The 14,108-nt window shown below is 40.6% G+C and overlaps 1 long non-coding RNA gene across 2 annotated transcripts; it reads left to right on the top strand.

Annotated features, from left to right (window-relative positions):
- The first annotated feature begins 2,819 nt into the window (after window positions 1-2,819).
- LOC119888993 lies at window positions 2,820-14,013 on the top strand. 2 transcript variants are annotated; one of them, XR_005441979.1, is made up of 4 exons: window positions 2,820-3,058; window positions 4,730-4,854; window positions 4,960-4,999; window positions 13,732-14,013. It is a non-coding gene; the product is annotated as an uncharacterized LOC119888993 (long non-coding RNA). The 2 variants fall into 2 exon arrangements; XR_005441980.1 differs by lacking the exon at window positions 2,820-3,058 and adding an exon at window positions 3,657-3,869.
- The last annotated feature ends 95 nt before the right edge of the window (window positions 14,014-14,108 follow it).

The following is a 14,108-nucleotide window of genomic DNA, read 5'->3' as shown; positions in this document are numbered from 1 at the left end:
GACTATTATTTCTTTAGTCTGTAAGGATCCACCCATCAAAAGAATCAAATTAAACCAATTTGTGAATCCTGTCATGTGAAGTCCATCGCTCTCTGTCTACTAACTTCTCTCATCCTGCACCGTGTTGTTGTTTTCGTGAGGTTGCTGCCTTCAAAATAAAGCGCATAAGCCGTCTGTCGGAGCTAGATCAAATGAATGACGTATTTGATATTATTTGATAATTTTTTAAATAAATAAACTGTTTCATAGTAGTTTCAGTTTTGTGCAAAAAGAATTAAAGGCCTGTCCCATGTGGACGCCTGTCCCAAATCAAGGCAGGGTCAATTCAGTGATTTTAGCAAATAAAAGCCCAGGCTATTATTCAAAGTTTTACGGTATTAGATATATTAGCTCAAAATTAGGATCAAAACTAAAAGTACTCATTAGTCAGACTGTCCACTTTTTGTGTTAGATTATTGCATTGACCTGTAAGCAGCATTTTAATGAGGTAGTTAGTCCTAATTCTAATGACTTTATTTATTGTTGAGTAAAGAATTTTGGTTTAAGCATAGTTTCATATATTTTACATGTACAATCTTTAAAGTAACTTTAACTACAGCTATCATATTATTATAGTGGAGAAAAGTGGAATGTCCTGAAGTGAAATACTCAGTACTTAATTACTAGCACAATTATATAGTTAACCTCCACTTCTGGTAGAATGTAATACTTTACTTTACATGCTATGTGTATGCGTTTCAGTTTTTGGATGAAATTCAAGAAAATTATCAATCACAAAATGTAATATTGATCCCAAAAAATTTGCTGCGTTCGCAGGTGTTTTTTCATTATAGTAGTCAGTCTTCTCTGAAAAATACTGAAAATTGGTTCCAAGATTTTGAGTGAGCTCTAGTTTGAGTGCAGAAAACTGGCCAATTTGAACTGGAGCTGTATGTGACCACAGTGCGGTCAGTGGGTTTCCTGCAGCTACTTGATCTAAAATGGCAGTGTAATCTCTTTAGATGGCGGTTAATTGTGCATCGGCCTGAATTGCAAACGGGTAAATGCTCAGGACACAAAGACACAATCAACACACATGTGCCTCACCAAACCCAAGACGGCCCCACTTCCTGTCACTCAGGCTACACCAAGGAAAGTGAACCAAATGGCCACTTGTGGCCATGTAGCGGCATCGTACAATGTCAACAATCAAGTCTGCATTATGCAAAAAGTGGGTAAACAACAGACTGAGGGACACAAATTGGCTCAACACCAGCTGTCTAATTAGCTTTGTGCTGCTCTTGAAAAGCAAACAAACAGGGAAAGCGGGACGGTCTGAAAGCCGGCCAGGCATCGCTTCTAAGTGTTCTGTTCCCCCCAAATCAGAGGGGGTGCTCCAATTCTGCTTGCATAGAGAGAGAGGGAGGTTTCAAATAAGACACACAGATTAGATCATACGTTAAGTCCCCAGAAGGCCTTCGCTCGGTTATTTTGGAAGCGCTGTAAAGACTCACAAGAGGCTCGGGTGGAATTTACATTTTAATGAAGCCTTGGCTGATTGCTATTACGTGGAGTTCCTCGCAACTGCCTAGTTTAAGCTTACGTGAAGCACACATGAAAGCACATAGGCTATACACAAAGCCATACAGAGAAAAACAGTCCGATGCACATGTGCCCACACAGGCAGCAGATACACACGCCCCACTAATTTAACACACTCCTGCTGAGAGGTTGTTGCAGAAACAAATTGTCCTGTAAACATAGGGAGAGAGCAGAGAGCACACTCAGGGGTGCATTACATGACAAAAACACATTCTCATCCAGCATGATGTGTCTGGAAAAAACATTGGCAACAATTTTCCTGCGTTATAAAATACACAAAATGGAGGCTTTTTACATTATATAGGACATAAGGGGATCTGGATAGAAACATTTAGGAGAACAGGGAATGGGGTTGTCTTTTTTTGTTGCAACATCACAGCAACAGGCACAGCGATGAGTAGCAGGAGCACCGTGACAAGTGTCGCGTTGACGAGTGTTACTGACGAATTTTGCTCAGCAAAAGACGACATGTATCATGTCAGAATCGTCAGGACTCGTCACTTCACTGTCATTTAGCTACAGCCTGTGTGGGAGTGAAGACAAGTCCATATTCCCTCGTCGTTATCAGGCACACTGCAGTCGGAGGAGTGAGTAATGATTAGTCACGTACAGTGGCGGCTGCTATTCACCAGTCGCCACTAAAAAAGAAAGCAGTAATAGCAACTGGAAATTTCTGCCGTTAATGACATTTTTGGTGAGTGCCATCAAACAGACTACAAAGGCAGTTCCATGCTGTGAAAAACAAATCCAGCCAGTGCTGTGGGACTGTGTGTCCTGGCAGTCCTAACACTTCTTTAAAAATGATCAGTTCCTCCCTTGTAAATGGCATGGGCTCCTGGCACATCCAGAATAGGAGACATCTTATCTGCAGCACCCCTCTTATCGCTCAGCCCCAGTGGAAACTATTGCCAGGTAGCAGGTTGTCATATGACACACAGTGCTGTGACAAGCCACAGCTCCGAGTAGTTTGCCACACCACTGGCAGCTCCCCTGTGATAATACATAAGACAACAGTGCTGCAGGGTCTCAGATAGCGCCCAGGGGAAATGTGAACCCAGTGGTGATTTATATCTGCCTTATTAAAGAGCTGACCTTGGCCACGGGGAAAACCGGATTAGTCAGTTTCTTAACAAAGACAGGGGTGACGTTATGCTGTTGAAATGAAGAGCCTCTTCCTTTTTATGCTCTCTATCTTTTCCCCCTCACTTTCTCTGTCTTGCATTTACTAGCATCCAGTGTTCATTGTCCTGTTAAACAAAAGGAATGGCTGATGCAAAATTCTGTGGCCAGGCGTCTCTCCCTGGCACAACATTAACACCGCAGACACTGACTCGGCACTCGCTGTGGGGTAACACTGCTTGAGCGAGCAGCGCACACACGCCAGCCATGCTACCTCGGTCGTAGACAAAGCCTGATGAAAGGATCCTGGAGGTGACTGAAGGGATAAGTGCATTCTGCAAACTGCAGCTTGTGGCAGGTATAAATCCATTTTTTTTGTCAGCTAGAATTAGAATGTGCCTGTCATTTTTTTACTTTTAGAAAAATTGTACAAGAGGGCTTTTTGACTGTGATCATTTTGGATAGGCCTACATTTACCTACTTTTACAGGCATTTCATAAATATAATTGAACTTATGTTTATGTAAAACACTGTCTTGGCTCTTTCATCTTAGCAACTTGTGACTCATTTGGTGTACAAAGAGCTAAAGCAAAACACAAAGACAAACCCTTACTAGCAATAACCTTGGTGATGGTGATTGCAGAATGAGAAGTGAGACTCTGACACGATGAAGGAATCACTGAATCACTGAATTGACTGGGTGGACATTGAATTGACTTTGTATTATAGGGTCACTTCTCTCCTTTCTCCTCTCCCACATGGAACATAAGTGCTCTTTTTCTTTCACCCTCTCCCCCCCTCACCCCGCTTCCTTTCACTTTTCAGCTCTCTCCCTTTCCCTCACTGTTAGACGTTATCTGAAAGACCAGATCACCATGGCAACAATTAGTCACATCGTCATCGCCCACACTTGTATTTGATGGCTGTTTTTATTTTGTAGGGTTTGTCGATGCACCCATACCTCACTGGCAGTTTGCCAAGTAACCTGTTCCGATGATGAAGGAACAATGTTGCCATCTGTTGGATCCAAGTGTTTGCACACAGAGACTGACACTGAAAGAACATTCAGCATTCCTGTGATGACTCATGACAGGCAATCACATGCCAATTAAGACAAACCAGGAGCCGTATGAAACACATCTAAGCCATAGAAGTCCCACTTTGAAAAGGTCAGCGTGCACCATAGCAGTTCTTCCCTTTGGTAATAGAAAGTAATAGAAATAGAAAACAAAGATGCTGCCTTCCTCTAGTTTCTGACATGAAATGCAGCCGTGAACACACATAATGGTGGTATGACACAAGCCTGACTCGGGTAAAAGTAGAGTATGAGTAGCTCGTTGGCAGCTTGGTTAATTAAACATGGAAAACATTTGGGCTTGCTACCAGGACTTACATTTATTCATCATCTCCTGCCATATTGTATATCTCTAAATGAAAAGAGTGCTCTCTTGCAGCAGGGTACCAGCTAATGTGAGAGATAATATATTGGCTGAGATTTTGGCTGAGTGTTACCCTTGAAATGTTGGATCTGTTTCTGCTCTCTGGAGGCGCTAATTAAGTTTTTTTTTTCCTAAGTCTTACCGTTAAGTGATGTAATACTTCATAGTCACAAATAATTTTCCATGTGGGACAGATCATTGCTCTTATTATTTATTCTGCTCTCTCAAACCATTGCCAAGAAAAAGGGTGTTAAAATGTTTACCTACATTATCAGGATTTTGTCCGAAGAAAGATATTCCTCAGCACTGAAGCACAGGAACACAGCTGTTTGTTCAGGCTGAGATAATGCAATATTGCAGGCAAATTAACTCAGGTCTGCTTTGGGCATTTCTGCACTGGCAACATAGGTGTGAACCCCTGCTAAAACACAGGCCCAGGGCTACATATTAATTATTATTGTGCAGTGCTGTTTAGCAAGAGATCTAATTCAACATCTTTATAGTCAGATTTACAATATGGCTTGTCCTCTAAAGATAAATGACCACATCGCACTGACCAGCCACTGGCACACGACTGTGTTTGCTTTCAGGTCTCCACCAAGAATAGGCAGCAGCTTTCCAGTTCTTGGACCGTAAAGCTCTGCTGTGGCTTGCCAGGCACTGGGAAATAAAAGACAATTGTCCTGCAGATGCTCAGTGGTCTTCTGTAAATTGTGTGAGTACTGTCTTCATCGGCTCTGCAGCAGTACAGGAACTACAGTGTCACTATACTAGAACATTTCAGTAAAGCTGTCACATATAAGTGTGATTTTTTTTACAGGTATATATGAACATTGGCATGCACACAGATTCAGAAAAAGGTAAGATGCACAGACGAAGAATGAAAAGAACATATTTCTTCAATTTATGTGAATTGGATGACTCCTTATGGATTATTTTTCTTTCTGTTTAAAACATACTCCTCTTACTTCTTCTTGGTTTACATTTGGATTCACCACCATCTCTTAAAAAATAAAAAGGTTATAGGTTGTTTTCCATTTCATTTACTGTCAAGTACACTGCATTTTTAAAGTTTCCTGACCAAAGTGTTGCTATATTTGGCTGCATATTGTAACTCCTCGCCGTGAGGTAAATGATCCCCCAAAAAACCTTGGCTTAAAACTCTGTGAAATGTTCTGCATTTTATGCTTGGCAAATTAATGCAAGCACCTCGTTTCCTTTCATCATTTATTCATTGGGAGCAAATGTTTTTCTCTGTATCCATGCGGAGACTTCTTCCCCTTCGGAGGACAAAGATACAGTTACCCAGGTGTAATTTTAAAAATGTTTTGGAAAGAGCTAAAGAAACACGTTATAATGGTCACACACCACACACACTCCCTTCAAATACCAGATTGAAAACATTAACTTGACACAGAGGGATGAAAATAGTTTCTGACTTGTTTTTCAATTATTGCTGAGTTTTCCATGTGAGGCAAAAAGCCTATCCGTTTTTTCCTTAGCATATTTGCATAAAGTTTTATGGAGATTACCAGTACAAGAATGCTTCGACTGTTGATCCCTTGCCAGTCAGTGTTATTCAAGGATCGGGCTCAGATATCTTCAAATACCCTGAATATCACTGAAACATTATATAACTGTGATGGAAACAGCTTTGAGTTTAATCTGTTTCAGGACTCCATAGGTTGCAAACATTCATTATAGCTCCTGCTTTTCAGAAAGTATTGAACTGACGCTGATCTTTAGAAATAAGTTTTCCATAATCAGTAGAAAATATTGTTTATGTGCTCTCAATGAGCTCCGGGTTGAATTTGCATTCTTTAGAACAGTTGCTTTCGCCAATTATCTGCAGTAACTCATCAGACTAGTCGCCAGACCTTACACAACCCCATTTAATTAAGCTGGATCGAGATCCTAACATAGACAGACTGCACTCATTGTTAAAGCCTTTCCCGAACCTTTAAATGTCTGTTGTACTAGACGTCCTCAAGACTGCATTGATCCTCTCGGGTACATTAACCTATCAATGCAGTAGGCACTGTGCATTATGATTAAGCACATGGAAAACATCCACGTTCCTCACTCGGAGGTCAGCGAGAGGCAGCTACAGTAAACCACAAAGTACAGCATGGAGCAAAGTCCTGACATTAATATTGATGAGATGGAGTTTACGCTATGCCATATCAATCATGGAGCAAAGATACCCTGATTAAGTGTGGCCGGCAGTATCGCGGGGTATTAAGCCTATGGCATATCGGGACTATATAGGTGGGTCTGAGGTATTGATTGGGACACATGGTGATATAAGGGAGATGAGGGGACAAGGAAATAGCCAGTCATTGAGGTGCAGTGTAATTAAAGTGCAGGGGGCGCTTGTGTCACTGGCGGGCTCCTTGCCACGTTTCCCATTGACTTTCAACCAGACGAGGAAGGTCACCAGCAAGGTGTTTAGAGCAATCTCCACAAATTGTTGGACTGAGGCTTGATAATCTCCAAGGCTTTAATGGATCTCAGATCTGTTTACCAAGTGAGTGCACCTTACAAAGTCATTTGGCAATTGTTTTACCCTCTAACACAATAATAGAAGTGGAATTGGCTTTTTGATCAATGACATCAGTGGTTAAGTTGATATATTCAATAAGCACGACAACCTTGAGCCTCATAGAATTACTGGGCATGTTTATGTGTGTGTCTGTGAATCACAGACAGCGATGTGGGGTCTGTATGTACTGTACTCCTGTACTGTACCAAAGAATTCTTACATTTATATGGGAGGCATTTGTTTTAATTTTATCTTTCTCTTCAGTAGTTTGACCCATAGAATATATGCCGGTAAAGAGATATTTGCATACAAAGCAAAGTGCATAATGTGATAATGTGTGCTATCTGCTCAGTGCTGCATGTTTAGCCCAAACTCCCCAGACAGCTGATTACTACATCAATATTAGCTATAATTAAAAAACTAAACTGCTGAGTGCACAGTAGTTTAAAATAGCGAGGAGAAGGATATGGAGAGTGTTCTGTACTGCCCTGTCATGTGTAAGAATTATTGAATTTTTACCAAGGCTGGGAAAAGAGAGCAGTGAGTTCGAGGAGTAAAGGGACCCTGGTCTCTCTGCTTTATAGTTGATCTGAGGGCTGTAATGTTTCCTCTGGTCTACTCTCAGGCATTAATGGTTGAATGGATAGGATTGGACATGCCTGAAGACTCAACCAGCCTCTAGATTTGCTCGCAGCAAATCTCAACAGCCTGCATCTTAAGCTCAAATAAGCACTGTGGTCACTGCCCTCCCAATAATTTGTACAACTCCCACGTGTAAAAACCCCTTTCTCATTTGTAGCTCATTTATCAGATGGTTATGCGGTCTGCTTAGACAGAGACAAACCAGAAGAGAAAGAGGGAGACAGAGAGAGAGCGGGAGGGAGACACAACCAGCCTTAAATAATTTCACTTCTATAGCAACAACTCTGACAGGAAAAATGTGACTGTAATGTACACATTATTTGAGGAGCCAATTGCTAATAGTTACAGATGGTTATTGGCAATAAGATTGGCGGAGTTCAGTATTGCAGGCTGACACGGGGAGAGGGGAAGGAGGAATGAGCAATATGGTTTCATAAGTCTTTAACAAGAACTACTTATGACTTGTTACGCCGCATTGCAGCTCAGATGCAGCTGTGAAATATCCTTCCTTTGGAGCCTTTTAAGACAGGATTCTTTTTTTCCCTGCCATTTCTTTGTCATCTTAATTTCACTGCAGCAATATCCATAATTCACAGTGCTTTTCTCGGCCTCCTTGTCTTTCCCATGTGAAAAAGTTTGGAGATGGATTCCCCCTAAGTTTCATGAAAAAAAGTGTCAGATTCTCAGGCGAACAATGAGAACACTATTACAAAACTTGGCACAGAAAAGCCTCAAAGGCCCTGGCACAAAAGCCTGTACAAATTGAGAAGATAGAAGTGCAAACTCATTAGCTTACCAGGTTCCCAATCACAGCATTTTTTATACGCTGGATGTCTCAGTCTGCCGAGCTCTCATCTGATGAGAGCCATTCTGCAGGACTTCAAAGGAGACAGTTTTGCCTTAGAACTTGTGGCTGATTTTTCCAGCGGTGATATTTTTTGTCAGAACATATATGGCGAGACATGTTCCACCTTAAAAACTCCTCTGTTCTTGTTAATAAATTTGGCTTACAACCTCCATCACCAGCTCGTGACATCCTGCCTTCTACTTCCATTTTAGTGAGCACTGAAAACTTAAGCTGAATTCATTGTTTTATATGGCCAATCGCTGTTCTGAGCCTATTTTGTACTTGCTACAGCATGACAAACTTTCTTCACTTCACTGTCTTCAAGCACTTTTGAGAGTGCACCCCTTCCAGTATAGAACTAAAAGACAGCCAAGATATTTCCCAAATGGCATGCAATACAGCACAGAAACAATACCTGACTTCGTGTTTAGGGGCAAAGGCAATTGGAAACTCGGATGAATCAGCCACTTTGATCTCGCTTCAACATGCACTTACGGTGTGGCAAATTTGAAAAGGCCAAATCTGAAATCGCAGTGGTTCAGCCTTGTAACAGGTAGAGAATGCTATATTTTTGACATGAAAATAACTGTGATGTCACCTGCCAGCACTATGCACAACAAAGCAGTGTTTGATGACACACACAAAAAAATCACAAATCCCACTGCGTGCTCTTTGTGATGCAAATGAAGCCCTTGTAAACACTTTTGACTTATCACATTTAAGCACATTTGACATTTGCTCTGCTCCTTGTTTGCTTTCAGTAAACCCAACTGGATGTCTTTGCCCCTGCCGTATCAAGTATTTAAACTGCAGTTTGAATCTTATGATTGCACTCAATCCTGGATTCATTTACCTAAGTGACTGGATTCAGAAGTGCAGCCATACGCACATACGTTCATTGCACCCCGGCTATCAATGTGCTCCACTTTTAACCGTCCCCCTGGGTACACCATATGGGTGATGTTGAAAGATATACTGCTGTCATTCGTGAGTCTGTCTTTTTTTTCTCTTTTCTTTTTTTTAATGTGCTGCCTTGCAAAGTGATGGTGTAGGTAAGATATTACCCTATTATCCCATTAAGGTTCGTACCTCAGAATCTGCAGCGTTCATTTTCAGACAGCTCGTCTCCTGCACCATTTTCATCCTGTTCCGAGAGATGCTCCTCTGTGATGCTGCACTACCATCTGCTGGGGAACCAACTGGCAAAACCAGTCGCAGCAAATACTCGACTCTCCTTCGGTCCCCTCCTCTCTGTCTCTTTCTCTCTCTATAACAAAGATTGATTTCTCTGTCTGTCACTGATGACATTGTACGACTGCTGTGTTTAAATTAGCAGCAGTCTGATAAAGGAATATAAATGAATCGAATCTCCCCAGACTTAAAATCTTACAATTCATTGACAAAATATATCGAAGTGCTTTAGCAGTTACAAAAGCCCCATTGATATGGTTTAAAATTGACAACGACCTGTGACAGCTCCCATTTATGATTGGGCTGTTGTCTGGCAGTGTACAAGAGGAGAATGCTTGACTCTGTGCACAGCAGAGACAGCCAATAGCCGCAGCTGTTTTACTCCTCTAAAAGACAGCACAACACATTATGTAATGCAATTATGCATCAACATTAATAGCAGGCAATTGTGCAGGCAACCAGCCAGCTGGGATGGGTTTATATAACTGGCAAAAATTGACAAAGAAAAGAAAAATGTACAACCTTTCCTCTAAGGAGCAAATTCACACACAGACAAACACACACATGCAGGCACACACTAACCATAAGTTATCCCTCTGTCCATGCAGTCAGCCCTGGGACAGTTTAACAAATTGCTATGACATAATTGCAATATGGCTTCCAGTATGTCACATTGTTAATCTGTATAGCTTGGCTTACATTCAGGTGCTGTATATTGAGTTCAACCATTGGTGAAAGTGCTCTCGCACAGAATCATTGAATTAAGCCTGCATGCATAAAGAAGATGGAGAATAGCTTTGAGCACTTTGTATGTACAATTAGCATAATGCCTTTAATTCTAGTATATCTGTTATTATACCCAAAGGATAGTTCGATCAGCAGACTATACACATGCCCACAGTGTTTATAATGCATGCAGCGGATAAAGGATCACTTAAACAAATATGTTAACAACAAATATTACATAAATTAACACACATTATCAAAAGCGTGTGTGTTTATTAAGAGATAGGGAAAGGTCACAGCAACGTTCTTTGTGACAAATACAGACATGTGTAATAAACAAAGCACAAATTGAGTGCAAATCCTTTCTGGCAGTAAACAGGGTACATTATGACATCAATAGTGAGATTAGTTGACAGTACACGTGATGACAAATACATAAACAAATTTAGCTTTTACATCAGTGTCTTAAATATGAGATGGGAGTTCAGTCTTAGCCATTTTGGATGTTGATGCTGAAGTTGCTGGTCGCACATATGCACAGAGACGCACAGAGAGAGAGAGAGAGAGAGAGAGAGCTAAGACTGTTTAAGGTAATGACAGCAGCATCCTGCAGTGTCTAATAACAGCTACGCTCAAGCTCCGAACGGTACTCTCACATACAAGTAAACATTTCATTCTCTGGAACTGTGGGTATACATTGAACTGAATCGATTCATGAATGTCCTGGATTGATATGTACCCTGGTTAGTGCTGTGAATAGTAATCACACCCCTTGAGAGGATAAACAGTCTCTGCTGCCACCTTGAGGTAGTAAGGGCCGCTTTGCTGGTTTATTCATCATTCTTAAAGACGTCAAGAATGTTTTCTACTCAAAGACCTGCAGCCTGCACTCCCCCTCCCTTATTTTTTTTTTTTTTACAGTTTACAGTAGACTAAACAATATTAATGCAATCTGATGCAGTAAATATACCCAAACATTCATGATTGCTTCAAAGAGGGCGTAAAACTCAGGTCTGAAGTCTCACAGGCAGGGTTTTATTTTCACTCGGCTCCAGAAGGCAGATGCACTGTGTATGCACATGCCACAGGGAAATGACTTGCAATCTAAACAGCTGTAAATTTCAGCTGTAGCGCGGCCTCGGCCTATGTCAAGATTTTATAACTCAGATTGATTGGAATTATATAATGCTTGCCGTGACTGACTGACTCCACTCAATGGATCTGTAAAAGGAAAAGCATCATGCAGGAGCTCAGGGTCGTAAAGAAGCCGTGATAGATAAAGGCGGGTTCACTGGGGGCTGAAGGGACCACTGCCGACTGACGCAGAAAAATCTGTCTGTGTTAGCGATTTTGGAACTGCACGGGGAACATTTTATTTCCCAGAATGTAACACATGGTGAATCACTTTTTATTTTTGGATGTGTGGATCTTATACTGTCTACTTCAGACATGCCCTGCTACTCATTCTCTCTTTAACAACTGGGCACCAACCTGTGCAACCTCACTCTTCTGCCATGGACCACTGAGCATATCTTCTGCAAAAACTGTAGGTTAAGCAGCAGCTATTATTCAATTTTCAGGATTTTGATTTCAGATGCACTGCAGTTCACTATGGGTTGTTTTCTATAAAAGTGTTGTGCAAGTTAATGTAGTGTAGTAAAAGAGTATTTGTTAAATGGATTGGAAAACCAAGCCCTCAAAGGCTGAATGCCAGACTCTTAAATAACAAACAGCAAGCTCCTCTAATTCAAGTAAGGTAAACCTGCTGAGAGGCGGCTTTACAAGGTGCTGATCATTAAAATCCTGCTAACTGGGGTTTTAGGATTTTTTCACAGAGGGGAGCCAAGAGGCAACAAGTCCAATAGTGTTTACTGGAATTAGTCCCATGAATGTGAACTTTTCTAAAGCTTAACATTAACCATTTAAACTGAAATGAGGTTTAATGCTTATGGTTATGTCTCGTGAATCATCTATAAAAGCTATCGATACAAGGCCCTAAAGATACTGATTGCTTTAAGGATGCAGACTGGGCAGCTTTTCTATCAGGCAACGGCCACACAGACACTTTGACGTAGAACACTGTAAATTCACACAATCAATTATAACTTGTGATTACATTGCAAACATTTGTTAGCTTCTTAGTATGCTTTACATGATATTACATTCATTTGGCAAATGCTTTTGTCCAGTATTCCCAGCATGCATTGTGTTTGAGTTAACACTCCAGAATCCTTTGAATGAAGTTACATGATGGAGACTTGTAGCGTGTCTTTTCATGAATGTATCTTAGCTGAGTCATGGGTCTGAGATCTTAGCATCCATTTCAACACTTACTCCCACAATCATTAGTCACCTTAGCCGCAGATGTACAGTCTACTTATGCTCATCTGAATGTGGCTGTTCATATCTCATCAAAAGCTTCACTAATCAGGATGTGTGTGACTAAACCTGAAAATTATTCTTGAGATAATTACTGGAACTGGAATCTATTAAGACAAGTCAATATGGCATAACCTAATATTTATGACGTGTATTGAACCTGGTAAATTGACTCTGTGAGTCATTTTTAAAGTGTAGGAGAGTGAATGTTTTTTACTAACTGACACACATTGTTAAAAGGAGCATGCACAACGCAGTAGGGCTTCTACATTTTAGCAACTGTGTCACTAGATTTGACATCTTTTCAGAGACCTTTAGACCTAGACCATAGACCTTTTTGGGGGGGGCATATAATATGTACTTTACTTTGAGGAGAGTAACTTACAGCTCGATGAATCTGCAGACCCCCTGCTTGCTGCTGAGGCTCAGCTGCGTCCTGTGATTCTAAAATACATAAAGTAGGCTAGCCTAGTTTTGTTTCTAGCTCAAAGAATGTTTTGTCTTTCTTTTTTGACAGTGAATATGTAACTAGCACATTATTACATTTCTTTTTATTTCATCGCAGTATTTTAAGAAGAAGATTAGAATCTAAATGTGAAATGTTGGTTTAGTTATAATTCAGTACATTATGCATTTTTTTGACTATGATTCATTGCTATGAACATTTTTTCCACCCTCTCAGCTCTACAAGTGCATGGGATGGGTTAACTAGGGATAAGGAAATGGTGGTATAATTTTGAAAAATACTAGTTATTCCTTGAGCCTAATCATCAACATAGAAGTGGTAATGATTGTTGAAACAGCTCTTCGGGTCTAGACAATTGTGTGTATATAGCACATTTGATTAAAATTAAACTCAATGTTCTTTATATTAAAATGCATGTGCAAACATCCATTAATGTTATTAATAATAAATGAATGATGATGTTGTTCTAAGTAATCAGATAAATTGGGTAATGCTATGGTAATGCTCCTATCTGTATCTGTATTATTATAAGAGCATAACTGGTCTCAAACAGCTCTTACGTGTCATTTTCATATGCAGTTTCAGTGAAGGATGCTGTAAATGCTAAATGATTAGCATACTTTTATCACAAAAGACCACAAGAGGGCAGATGTGGATCACAAGTACAAACCAAGACACTAAATTCATCCACTACACCTCTGGGCTGTAAAAGACAACTGTTTAACTGTATGTAATGTTTTCTTGAAATGTGTTGATGGAAGACATTGCTGACCTCTTTTCTCGCACCCTACCCTTGCAGGACTATGTAATGTCAGCTGCAGGAGATCAGCACCACAGACAGAGACACACTTCACCTCAGGACCCTGGAGAGCGCCTGGCTGGGACTCAGTGGATGATGAAGCTTTTTACTTACTGTTTAAAGCGGACATAAGATGCATTCGTGGTCACTCACAAGTCACACTAAGTATGTAATTAACGGGTGTGTGAAAAATAAGGTCAAGAGGACTGTTTTACACCATGTTGCCCTACAAAGCCATAGGTCAATTTCCTGAAGAAACTAATACATGTAAGGTGAATGTTACAGTTTGTCATGTTGTCTTTGTGGGACATTGTGGTTGTCATACTTTGATAAGTTACCTCCTCCTGGCACATGGTGGCCAGATCCAAAAGCCAAAG

The sequence above is a fragment of the Micropterus salmoides genome, unplaced genomic scaffold (assembly GCF_014851395.1).
Source record: "Micropterus salmoides isolate LMB-PRFRI ecotype aquatic unplaced genomic scaffold, ASM1485139v1 Ms_hic_scaffold_5, whole genome shotgun sequence".
Classification (NCBI taxonomy): Eukaryota; Metazoa; Chordata; class Actinopteri; order Centrarchiformes; family Centrarchidae; genus Micropterus; species Micropterus salmoides.
Note: the sequence above shows the minus strand (reverse complement) of the source record. Positions and strands in the feature narration are given on the sequence as shown.